General features: G+C 38.6%; 1 protein-coding gene across 1 annotated transcript in view; it reads right to left on the bottom strand.

The window, feature by feature from the left end:
* Nucleotides 1–12,409, bottom strand: part of LOC121735454 (dual 3',5'-cyclic-AMP and -GMP phosphodiesterase 11-like) — a 248,934-nt gene extending 236,525 nt beyond the window's left edge. The window contains exon 1 of the mRNA XM_042126285.1: nt 12,159–12,409. The gene's annotated coding sequence lies outside the window, so the exon portion shown is untranslated. The remainder of the gene's footprint in view (nt 1–12,158) is intronic.

The raw sequence follows: 12,409 nt of genomic DNA, 5'->3' as shown, positions 1-12,409 counted from the left end.
GGCAAGTGTTAGCGCGATGTAGAAGACGCACGGCGCCATCTATTATGGATTTTTGGAACTAACTTAATTTGAACAAATTTACGAATTTTCACCCCCTTACAACGCTTTTTTTTTCAGTAAAAAAGTAGCCTATGTCCTTTCTCAGGCTTTAGACTGTCTGTATACAAAATTTCATTACAATCGGTTCGGTAGTTTTGGCGTGAAAGCGAGACAGACAGACAGACAGACAGACAGACAGAGATACTTTCGCGTTTATAATATTAGTATAGAAGTATAGATAGTATAGATTTGTTAATTTCTAAATTATTTTAAGCTTAACTGTACTAAAATCTACACTGTGGTCCGAATTGACTAATTCAAAATAGGTCTTCGCTGTTTCGAACCGCCGCATGAATCGGGCAATTCAAAAACAGTCCTTCGCTGTTTCATACCGCGGTATGAAACATGTGTGGTATGAAACAGCGAAGGACTCTTTTGAGGCCATGCTAAGCGTGCCGGTAACATATTAGTATGTAAAGAGGCAGCCTTGAAAACACGTTAATTTGGCAACCTCGTTTTAACATGAATATTGAGATTAAAAGATCAAAAGCTTTTACATTAATTTTGGTACCTTCCACCATCAAACGCTGTAATTAACTATTAATTAATGTTAAATTTACTTTATGTTTAATGTATAAAAATAAACCACCCAGAAAAACAATTAACCCAAATATAAAAAAAAATCAGGATATGGCATATAATATTTTAAAAGTTTTGCCAATTACGTCAATGTAAGCATGACATATAATGGACCCAAACAGACCGAAGTGGCCTACTTTTTTGCCACTTTCTAGTTTCTTGGCTCGACTTGCCATGTCTATTATTATTATGTTGTTATTTTCATCTTTCATATTTCTCAATTGAAGGTGAAAGTAGTCTTGATAAACCAATTTTAATGGTTTTTTTTTTATTAAATAAGGGGGCAAACGAGCAAACGGGTCACCTGATGGTAAGCAACTACCGTCGCCCATGGACACTCGCAACATCAGAAGAGCTGTAGGTGCGTTGCCGGCCTTTTAAGAGGGTATACGCTCTTTTCTTGAAGGTTTGCAGGTCGTATCGGTCCGGAAATACTGCTGGTGACAGTTCATTCCAGAGTTTTACAGTGCGCGGCAGAAAGTTACGCGAAAAACGCACTGTGGAAGACTGCCACTCATGAAGGTGATGAGGATGGTATGTTTTTTGCGTGGGACGATAGCGAAAAGTTGCAGGTGGTATGATTCCGAACAATTCCTCAGAGCACTCCCCGTGATACAACCGATAGAGGATGCAGAGTGAAGCAACATCTCGGCGTAATTCCAGGGGGTCCAAGCTGTTTGAAACACTATGGCAGTCAACAATTCGAGCAGCCCTTCGTTGGATACGATCCAGAGGGAGCAGTTGGTATTTTGGCGCCCCTGCCCAGAGATGAGAACAATATTCCATATGAGGCCGAACCTGCGCCTTGTAGAGTTGTAGGCGTTGGTCCGAACTGAAGTACTGTCTCGCTCTGTTAAGAACGCCAAGCTTCTTCGAGGCTAATTTGGCCTTACCCTCAAGATGATATCGGAACTGGACTTCGCTCGATATGTTTTTAGGGTTCCATACAAAAAGGTTCAAAACGGGACCCTATTACTAAGACTCGATGTCTGTCACGGCTGTAAGTCGCGAACAGTAATAGCTAGAGAGTTGTCACAGATTAGGTATTTCTGTTGCCGCTAGAACAAGAAACACTGAAAATAAATTAAAATCAATAATAAAGGGGCGCTCCCATACAATAAACATGATTTTTTGCCATTTTTTGCTCGATGTCAAAGATGGCAACAGGTAGGCACCTGGAATTTTCACAAAATACTCTTAGTTAATAATAAATAATAATATAATAATATCTGTGGAGGCTTCACACCACGTCAGTCTGGCCCCGTGCTAAGTACCTAAAGGACTTGTGTTACAGGTACCAGACAACGGAAATATATTTAATACTTTTATACCATGCGAACGGCTCTAAAGAAAGTTTTTTTTTTTATATTGTCAACTGATTTTCCAAATATTAGTATCGAAAAAATTGATTCATAGGCAGACCTGCGTTATTTGGTCGGGCGATATCAAGAGCCTACTGTCAAAACGCACACATCGCTATCCTCCAATCGTGATATAATTATAATGATTCCATGAATCGCGCCCCCGGGCAATGTGCTTTACGCTGCAGCTAATAGTGAACAATATCGCGTAGCAACGGTTCCCGCATTATAGCACGAAAGTAAAGGTCATAAGTCCCAAAAATGTTTTAATGATTACTTAAAAATTAAATATAATACTAATATTTCCTTTAGCTATTATTTTATAAAGTGTGTGATTGTAGTAGTGCAAGTAAGTTAATGATAGTAACTCAATAAGTGTAACAGATATTTTTTGAAAAGCCCAGGATGACTCATAATTTCGAAAAAAAATCACAAAGATGCATCTAATTTTCACGAATTTTTCATTTATTGCCATAACCGTGCATTGAACTAAGTTAATATTTTAATTTTTAACACATTGTATAAAATTCTATCATTGAGAAACCGACCTAGCGGATTTTTTAAATGTTGTATATTTATCGAGTTATTAAGAAAAAACTAATTTGGCGATGAATCCGCGTCGTACTTTTTCACCTGGCATATGAAAGACGGGCGTGAGTGTGAAGAGAGAAGGGAGATGTTTGATTTTTTGGGTTAGTCGCCCTCTTAACGTAAAGGTCTGTCTGAGAGACCTGACACAATAAACACGTACGAATAAGATTCGTTTCGCTTTTTGGAATAATCCGTAGTATGGAGTATAGACCAGTTGAAGGTTCCAAAGATCAAACAGTTTTCTTATTCTGCCTCACCTATAAATTGTTATTTGAACCTTTTGCCACTGAATACTAAATAGTTACTACGTAATTTTAGCCAAATGCCATTGTCGATTCTAACTTCTACTAAAAAACCTTTAAGAATGAAGAATAGTCTTGTTCTCCCTAAAACCTGTAGCTAAAGTATAGAAAAAAATGCATGTAAAAGTTCTGTGTACGTTGAAACTTGAAACTTGAAGTTGATATCCGATTGTCATTATTCCAATCCAGTGACCCAATCCAGCGCTCAATTACTACTGGAATAACGTAAACGGCCACTGGAATTCAATCCAGTGGATTGGATCACTGGTATGGAATAATGTAAACCCGTTATGACAAACGTTAGGCCTAATAGACGTACGAACTTAAAGCACGCGGGTTTTAAGTTCGCGAACTTACTCGGCTCGCGTCGGTGCCACACGAGAATCGCTCACATTGGATTACCATGCCCCCAGGCACGCGGCTCGCGGCTCGCGGCTCGCGACTCGCGGCCCGCGGCCCGCGGCCCGCGGCTCTTTGCTGACACACAGGCGATTAAGATCGTCGAGCCATAAGTCCGCGTACTTACTCGCACGTCTGTCACCCCTATTATAAGAGCTAGGGCGCACTACGACTTTTTCCGCGCGATTATTTTACCGATGACCGACCCATGATGCCGCTGACTGCTTTTTAGTGGCGTAGACTGTAGAGCAAAATGAAACCTACATCGTATGTCATAAAGTTAAATTTTATTTGAATTTTTGTAGGTCGGTAAAGTAATCGCGCGGCAAAAAGTCGTAGTGCGCGCTAGCTCTAATTGCTAGTTCTGCGCGACTTTTTTGTCGCCCGTGCGCGCGAAGAGAAACTTGAATTATTTTCGAGTTGAACTGGTGGCAGTTATAGAAGTGGCTATAATATGAAATTAATTCTGAAAATATCTGTTTTTATAGTCTCCAACAATTTAAACACATAAATCTTGTCATTCATAATATTTTGCCATAAAATATCAAGCAGTTATCGGTCGTTCACCTCAAAATCAGGCAAATAAATCTTTTATCTCTCACAGAAGAGTTAACTTTGTATTATCAAATGTACGAGATGTTGCTCACAATTATTTTGTTTGTCGTACAATCAGCCGTACTTACATGTTAAATTTTCATGTTAAATATCCTAAACCATAATAGGTTGATAAATTCCTAGTTACCATAATACTATCCATGTAGGTATTGCAGTTTTAGCTTGAAGAGAACAGACACTTATTAATAATATAGAGAAAACAGAATCTTAAAAGGCCGCACCTGCAGCTCTTCTGATGCTGCGAGTGTCTATGGGCGACGGAAGTTGCTTTCCACCAGATGACTCGTTTGCTCGTTTGCCCCTATGATTTATTGAAATTTGAACGTATTATTGAAATATGTTCATAAAAAAAAAGTAAGTCTGCGGTCTGCCTGTGCACCAATTTTCCTGATGGTTCTCATTTTAGTCATATCATGATGTTTGCTTTACTTGAAACGTCTTTTCTTCACTCTTGTATCACCTACAATCGTAAAATGTACAAGGCCGTGGAACAACTATAGATATTATGTAAAACACGATTTAAATAAAAATGCAATACATCGTCGACATTTTGTTAACCAAATTCTTCGAATAATAATGTTGTTGTGACACTACTTGTACACGTGAATTCGCACGTCGCAATAGCATATTATTATTACATTACTAGCAACCCGCCCCGGCTTCGCACGGCTATAAAATATAATATAGCCTATGTCACTCACTGAAAAAATGATAAAAAACCATTCAGTAGTTTTGATTTATATTCATTACTACCTGTGGCCCGCATTGGTGTATAATATGGTATTTAATAGCTCCCACACCGGTTTCGGTGACGGTGGCCGATTTCATTGAAACCAGGCCAGCTACGCGGGAGTAATTTTATAGTGCCCAAGTGTGTGCGCAGTATACAAGAGCACTCTCTATTCCTTTAATCTCATAACCCAGTGGGACGGAAGTCCGACACGACCGGCGAGAGATCAGGCGTAGGTCCGACTTTTTACATGCCCATATCCGACGCATGGATCATCTTAGTTATCAGACAATCAGGTGATCAGCCTGCATTGTCCTAACCAAACTTGGAAATAACATGTTTCCAACGCGGGAATCGGATCCACACCCCTGAGTCAAGAGCCGCGCTTTATACCACTAGACCACGGAGGCGTTCAATAAATGCTCGCTGTTAAGCATTAGTGTCTTAACCCACAATTTCTTTTGTTGTTAAATTTTGAATGCTGTCTTGTTCTAAATCATCTACAGAACATAACAGCATTCATAACTCAATACGTAATTTTTATGTGGGTTAGTACACGAATACTTAACAGCGTCCAATTTAATATGGTATTATTGATAGTCCAAAGGGTAAAAACGGGACCCTATTACTGAGACTTCGATGTCTGTCAGTCTGTCCTTCCGTCCGTCTGTCTGTCTTCAGTTAGCTTCATGGTCCCCGGGCTGTATCTCAAGAACCGCTATAGCTAGACTTCTGAAATGTTCACAGATGTATTATATTATATCTGTTGGAGCTATAACAACAAAATATACTAAAAATAATTAAAATATTTATATATTTTAAGAGGAGCTCCCATACAACAAACGTGATTTTTCTGGTCTTTTTTGCTTGTCCTACTAATATTATAAAGGCGAAAATTTGTGAGGATGTATGGATGGATGTTTGTTACTCTTTCACGCAAAAACTACTGAACGGATTTTAATGAAACTTTACAATAATATAGCTTATACATCAGAATAACACACTTTAACCGACTTTAAAAAGGAGGAGGTGTTATGTTCGTTTTTGTATGCTCGACGATTACTCCGCCGTTTATGAACCGATTTTCAAATTTTTTCTTATGGTGTATAGGCCATCATCCCAATTTGGTATCATGTTCACAAATTAAGTGGTGACCTGATGAAGGAATCCCTGAGTGATCGAGGGAACTCCTCAAAATTTATATGGTTCCAAACATGTGCTGACTTCGGTTTCATGAGAAGTATTCCGATTATGCTAACAACAAGTAAGATTTTGGACCCAGCGTTACCCACCCCATGGTTCGGAAGCTGCTGAGAGAACTCCTGACTCTTTATAGATACAAGTTTGAGAGTTTCGGCGTTAATTCTGAACGGAAAGCATATAATCGGCCTATTTTTGCTCAGTAATGGCACAGAACAGATGACATAATATGTAATGGTACGGAACCCTTTGTGCGCGAGTCCGACTCGCACTTGGCCGATTATTTATTTCATCTGAGATCAAAGTCTATTGGACCTAGATCATGCCATAAGTTTTGATTTTTAATAGCCTATGATGCTCCACTGCTGGCCAAAGACCACCTCCAAAGCCTTCCACTTATATCTTGCTCCAGCGTCACTTTTGGTCAGAGTGGCTGATAAGCCTCCGGCTCATCAGTCTGTCATATTATCTTGTAGTAAAAAAAAAGTGGTTAAAGTGCAACAAGGCTTTAAATTAACGTGGGCGGGGGCGCAGCTGGTAAAGGAGAACTGTCAAAAATGGCGTTTTTGTATGATAGTAGCGTTCGCGTTAGTTTCTTTTTTCGCCACGTTCATTTAAAGCCTTATGAGCTCCAAATTAACAACTAACAATGTACAAAGTTACAAACTATAGGTACTAACTTTTAGCCTTGACTGTCGATATCAGTTAGGCAAGTGTTTAAACGTCAAAGATTAATTGCCCGTGAATAGTGATCAATTAGTTTAATGATACCTACTTGTAATAACAATAAGATAACATAACAAAGCTGACTGGAATGATCAAAATCTGAAAAAATGATTTTTTTATAAAATAAGAGGGTAAAAGTAAACGGGTCACGTGCGGGTCACCTGATGGAAAGCAATTACCATCATCCATTCGCAAAATCAGAAGAGCTGCAGATGCGTTGCCGGCCTTTGAGGGGAATACGCTGTCTTCTTGAAGGTTTGTGCTTTGTAGGTCGAAACTCGTCGGCCGGTTTCCGGAAATACTACTGGTGAGGTGACAGTTCGTTCCAGAGTTGAATGATCTCGAATATTGGTCCTTATTGCTTTTAGTCCTAGGACGTCCTAAGCCCAGACATATTACGCGACTATTATATTATTAAATTAAGAATTAGTCATAACACCTATTAGTATTACATAAATCCTTATCTAAGTCTCCTGTAAATCGTAATTCATTCGCTTGTGTAGAAAATATTAATCGAACTGATATTAATTAATATAATTTATGTCAAATCCCATACACTTTTAAAGATATTTTAAATATTATGTAAAGTGACAAGGTTCATACATTTAAAGCTACCTTTAACTTTCAAGCCCCATAAGAGCACCGGTGATCGCGACAACAAAAGAATACAATAGCATTTCCAAGAATCCGTGATCGAAGGATGATTATTATTATAATGGCAATGAGCATATTATAACATTATGGATATTTAAAGTTACTAGAGATCGCCCAATGGTCGAAATTCGACCTTAGTTTCAACGAAATTAGGACTACTACGTTTAATTTGTAAAAAAATATTGACTTTATCATATTTTTTTTAAACTCTCGTCTCTGGGACTAGCTGATCTCAGACTGGCCGTGTAAGCATTGTCTAATAGTATCTAAGATTCAATAAAAAAACTATAATCCATTTTCAATTTGTCACCTTGTTGTCAACAGACTTTAACCATAAATAAAAGAGTATAATTCGTATAATTGTATAGGTTTGTCAATCGAAAATCTGTCATCTTCTTGAGTAATAATAATAATAATCAAGAAGATAATAATAATATTATTATTATTATTATTATCTTCTTGAGTGTGCGTATTGTAGTGTGTGTAATGTTTTATTTGTTAAAAAAAAGTGTGATAAAAGCATAATTTCAAAATAATATTACCTCGATGCACTCCTTCACCATATAAACTATAACTGTGCAAAATTTCATTCACCTACGTTTCCGCATTTTTCGTCAAAAGGGATACAAAGTTTTTCGCTTGCGTATTAATATATGAAAAGTTATTACTTATTATCATATTGCAAGCTAATAAATTTAATAGAGCTATTAGTTGCAAGCCGAATATTTCCTCCACTGAACAAGCAATTCTTGTTTCCGAGACGACCTTGAAGCGGCTTCGGCGATTTCGAGATAAGTAGAATCAAGAACGATATAATGTTTTTGAATGTAAAATGTTGTATGTGTAAGTAGCTAGCTATATAGCTTTAGGCTTCTTAGTACTAGATGTTAGAACCCAGGCGCGGTCCGAAGGGGAGGGGTCACAGGGGACATGACACCCCCCCCCCCCCCTCCTCCAAAATCTACATCTAAATTGAAAAATCTCAAAATCTTGCCAAATAATAAAAGGAAATTTCTAGTTATCCTATAACAGCGATAATTTTTTTTTGTGTGACGCCCTCCAAAACTGCGACCGCGCCTGTTAGAACCATGCTTATTCTGGCTTAAGAACAATAGTAAAACTATGCACGCTTGACAGAAAACCAGCCAATAAAATTCTGGCTTTTCGACAGTTGGGCTACTACGGCTAGAGCCGCTAAACCGATTTTGATGAAAGTTGGTATGGAGATGCTTTCAATTATGGAGTAACTATTTAGCAATCTGTGCTTTCAAGCTCAAACCACAGAATAGATAATAGTGCTCAAACGAAGAGGCATGCCGCTGGCCGCTGTGCGACAAATTGCAAGTAACATCACGATTCACGACCATTTAAAACTTTTTAAGGTTCCCTAACCAAAGGGTAAAAACGGGACCCTATTACTGAGACTTCGTTGTCTGTCCGTCTGTATGTCACCAGGCTGCAACTCAAGAACGGATTACCGTTCTTGAGTTGCAGCCTGTTACAATCTGTGAAAATTCTAACTCTCTAGCTATTAAGCTAGAGAGTTAGAATTTTCACAGATTGTGTAAGTATATCCGTTGCCGCTATAACAACAAATAAGAACTAAAAACAAAATAAAATTAATATAATAAGGGGCTCCCATACAACAAATGTGATTTTTTTGGCCTTTTTTGCTCTATATCAATAATAGGTAGGTACTTGAAGTTTTCACATAATCCTTAGTTTTATGTTTACTTTAATAATAATATTAATATAAAAAACTTAAAAAATAAGTGGGGCTCCCATACAAAAAAACACATTTTGCCCTAATTTTTCTCTATAATGGTACGGAAACCTTCGTGCGCGAGTCCGACTCGCACTTGGCCGGTGTTTTTAAAAACAAAATAGACAAGAGTATCGGTAATATTTTTAAAAACTTGCTATCTGAGCCACTGAGCTGGAAAAGCTTGATGATGATGAACGTTCACGTAATAGAGTTACGGCGATGTCACGGTGATGGATGTTTTGTACTAGAGTAAATCCGCACAGGAGCACAAGATAAATCTTACTTAGGTAGTCTATTCACTGTTATATTACTCGTAGAAACTCTGAGGTAAAATAAATCATAACTGAAGAGAGTAAGGAGTAAGGACTTACAGGTGGAAATTTTGGGTCTTTCGTATGGCCACATGACGTGGCCGCGAGAACAATAGATTTCCAATAATCCGCGATCGAAGGATTAAATAAGTAAGGATTAGTAAAGACTAATGATTTATTAAAGCAGCCCTAATTAATAATATAGAAAGAAAAATAATAATAATTATTATAAATGGATGGTGATACTTTGCGATTGCGATTTGCGAGACGGGGAGGAGAATTTGTACGGTTCCCGCGAGAATTTCGGCGCATCCAAGTTGCATCGACAAGTCACTAATTAATAATAATAATTATTTATACTTTTAATTACGCAAAAAGTTGTGTTCTCATGGGATTCTTCATTCTAACGCGAACGAGCCAGGGGAAAAACTAGTAGGAGGGATTTACGAAGAAATAAAAATAAACGCACATTCCAATCTAGAACAGACGCGGACGAAGCGAGGCAAATATTGGAAAACTTTAAATTACATTTCTTTGAGACCGATATTATGTAAAAGAAGAACAATATAATATATTAAATGGTTGTTGTCTGCAGTGTTCCTATGGTCTTATAGGTGGTGGTGGCAAACGTGGTGTCAAATTGCCTGATAATGACGAAACGAAGACGAGTAGAAGGAAACGAACGTGCTTACGAAAAGCCGATGGATACTGCATTGTTTTGCTTTTTGAAGATAATAATCACTTGTCTTTTTTACGAAATAAGGGGGCAAACGGACAAACGGGTCACCTGATGGAAAGCAACCACCGTCGCCCATGGACACTCGCAACATCAGAAGAGCTAAAGATGCGTTGCCGGCCTTTTAAGTGGAAATATTATGCTCTCCTATTGAAGGTTTGCAGGTCGTATAGGTCCGGAAATACTGCTGGTGACAGTTCGTTCCAGAGTTTTACAGTGCGCGGCAGAAAGTTACGCGAGAAACGCACGGTGGAAGACTGCCACTCATCAAGGTGATGAGGATGGTATATTTTTCGCGTGAGACGATGGCGAAAAGTTGCAGACCTGGTATGATTCCGAACAATTCCTTAGAGCACTCCCCGTGATACAACCGATAGAGGATGCAGAGTGAAGCTACATCTCGAAACACTATGGCAGTCAACAATTCGAGCGGCCCTTCGTTGGATACGATCCAGAGGGAGCAGTTGGTATTTTGGCGTCCCTGCCCAGAGATGAGAACAATATTCCATATGAGGCCGAACTTGCGCCTTGTAGAGTTGTAGGCGTTGGTACGGACTGAAGTACTGTCTCGCACTGTTCAGACTACCAAGCTTCTTCGAGGCCAACTTGGCCTTACCCTCTAGAATCTAGATGATGTCGAAACTGGGTTTCCCTTGATATGTTAACGCCAAGTATTTCAATGCTAGGGGAGATGGTTAAAGATGTGCCCTCAAAACGAGGATATATACGACCATTGGTGACTTTTTAGTGGTGAACGCGCAGACATGTGTCTTGGCGGGGTTGAATTGGACTAAGTTACGTCTACCCCATTCAGAGACTTCTCCAATGAATTGTCTATTTTAGACGCAAGTTCGTTTCGACTCTCAATGACATTCAGCCGAGAAATATTGGGGGACCTGGTATTTACAGCATCATCTGTACTATCATCCGCATAGCAATGAATGCCGTTGGTCTGTACTCTGTAACATGTCATTGATATGCAGTATGAATAGGGTAGGCGATAGCACACAGCCCTGAGGGACCCCAGTATCAACAGATTGAGTTTCCGAGAATTCGCCGTCAACTATGACCTTTATGCTTCTGTATGCTAAGAAACTTGTAACCCACTTGCATAATTTCTCGGGCAGCCCGTATGATGGAAGCTTTGATAGCAGGGCTTTATGCCAAACCCGATCAAAGGCCTTCGCAATGTCCAAACTAACAGCCAATGCCTCTCCCTTCGTCTCAATTGCCTGGGCCAACGATGAGTCAGGTACGCCAAGAGATCACCAGCCGAGCGACCATTATGGAACCCGTACTGTTTGTCGCTTAGCAATCCCTGGCCGTCCAAGTATCGAAGAAGCTGGCTATTGATAATGGATTCCATTATATTCGAGAAGATAATGGAATCCATAATGAAATTATTATTTCTACTGTGCCTTAGACATCTTCATTAAATGAATGAATTTTGTTACATACACCGACACACATACACATTTTTCATATCTCACATTAATTGCGACGTGAAAAAATGTGTCTTGATGTCATAAGCCAGCAATGTAGGTCGGGTTCCAGAATCCAGACTATAACTTTTTATTTATTATAGTTCTATTTTGATGTTCTTTTCGAATTTCAGGTTTCCTCGTCAAAATATCACACTGTATCTCCTTAACAATTTTCACATTTTCATAGAAGTTCATTTGGATATAAGTATTGTATAATGTATACAGCGTGGATTGGTGCCGCTGCCCGCTATCACAACCAATACTTAGATAAGAATATACAGAAAAAATACTTAAAGAAACTCACACAACAAAGTGCAAACGTGTTTTAAGCTGTTTCGAGTCACAAACAAAAACGTGGTATTCAAATGTAATGTAGTTCTAACCTTTAGGTATAATATAAATGAGCATTTGTTTCCATGTCAACCTGTTGCGCCTAAAACATTAGGCGATGAAGATTTATAAACGCAGAATCAACACACAACATTCTAAAAATGCAATATAAAAAAAAAAGAAAGCAAAGTAACTAATTAACAGCTGGTAACGCGCTGTTTAAATAACTTTATCTGTACTCAAATTAGATAAGCAAAGCAATATATTGCTAAGTACCTCTCGGTTCAGAAAAGCAGCAAGATCACGGTCACTCAAAACCAACACTGTCACAAAATACACTTGTAAACACACGTTCCACCCAGGTGATTTTCACGATAAATTAAGTAGAATGAATAGAAATGTCGATTCTAAAATATAATTTTTAAATTGAAGCACAATTAATACATACACACGCGATAAAAATGCGTCTCGCAAAGTTTTTATAACAACACAAAGGTTAGGCTCGAGATAAGCGGACGTCAGCGCTC

The sequence above is a fragment of the Aricia agestis genome, chromosome 17 (genome assembly GCF_905147365.1).
Source record: "Aricia agestis chromosome 17, ilAriAges1.1, whole genome shotgun sequence".
Classification (NCBI taxonomy): domain Eukaryota; kingdom Metazoa; phylum Arthropoda; class Insecta; order Lepidoptera; family Lycaenidae; genus Aricia; species Aricia agestis.
Note: the sequence above shows the minus strand (reverse complement) of the source record. Positions and strands in the feature narration are given on the sequence as shown.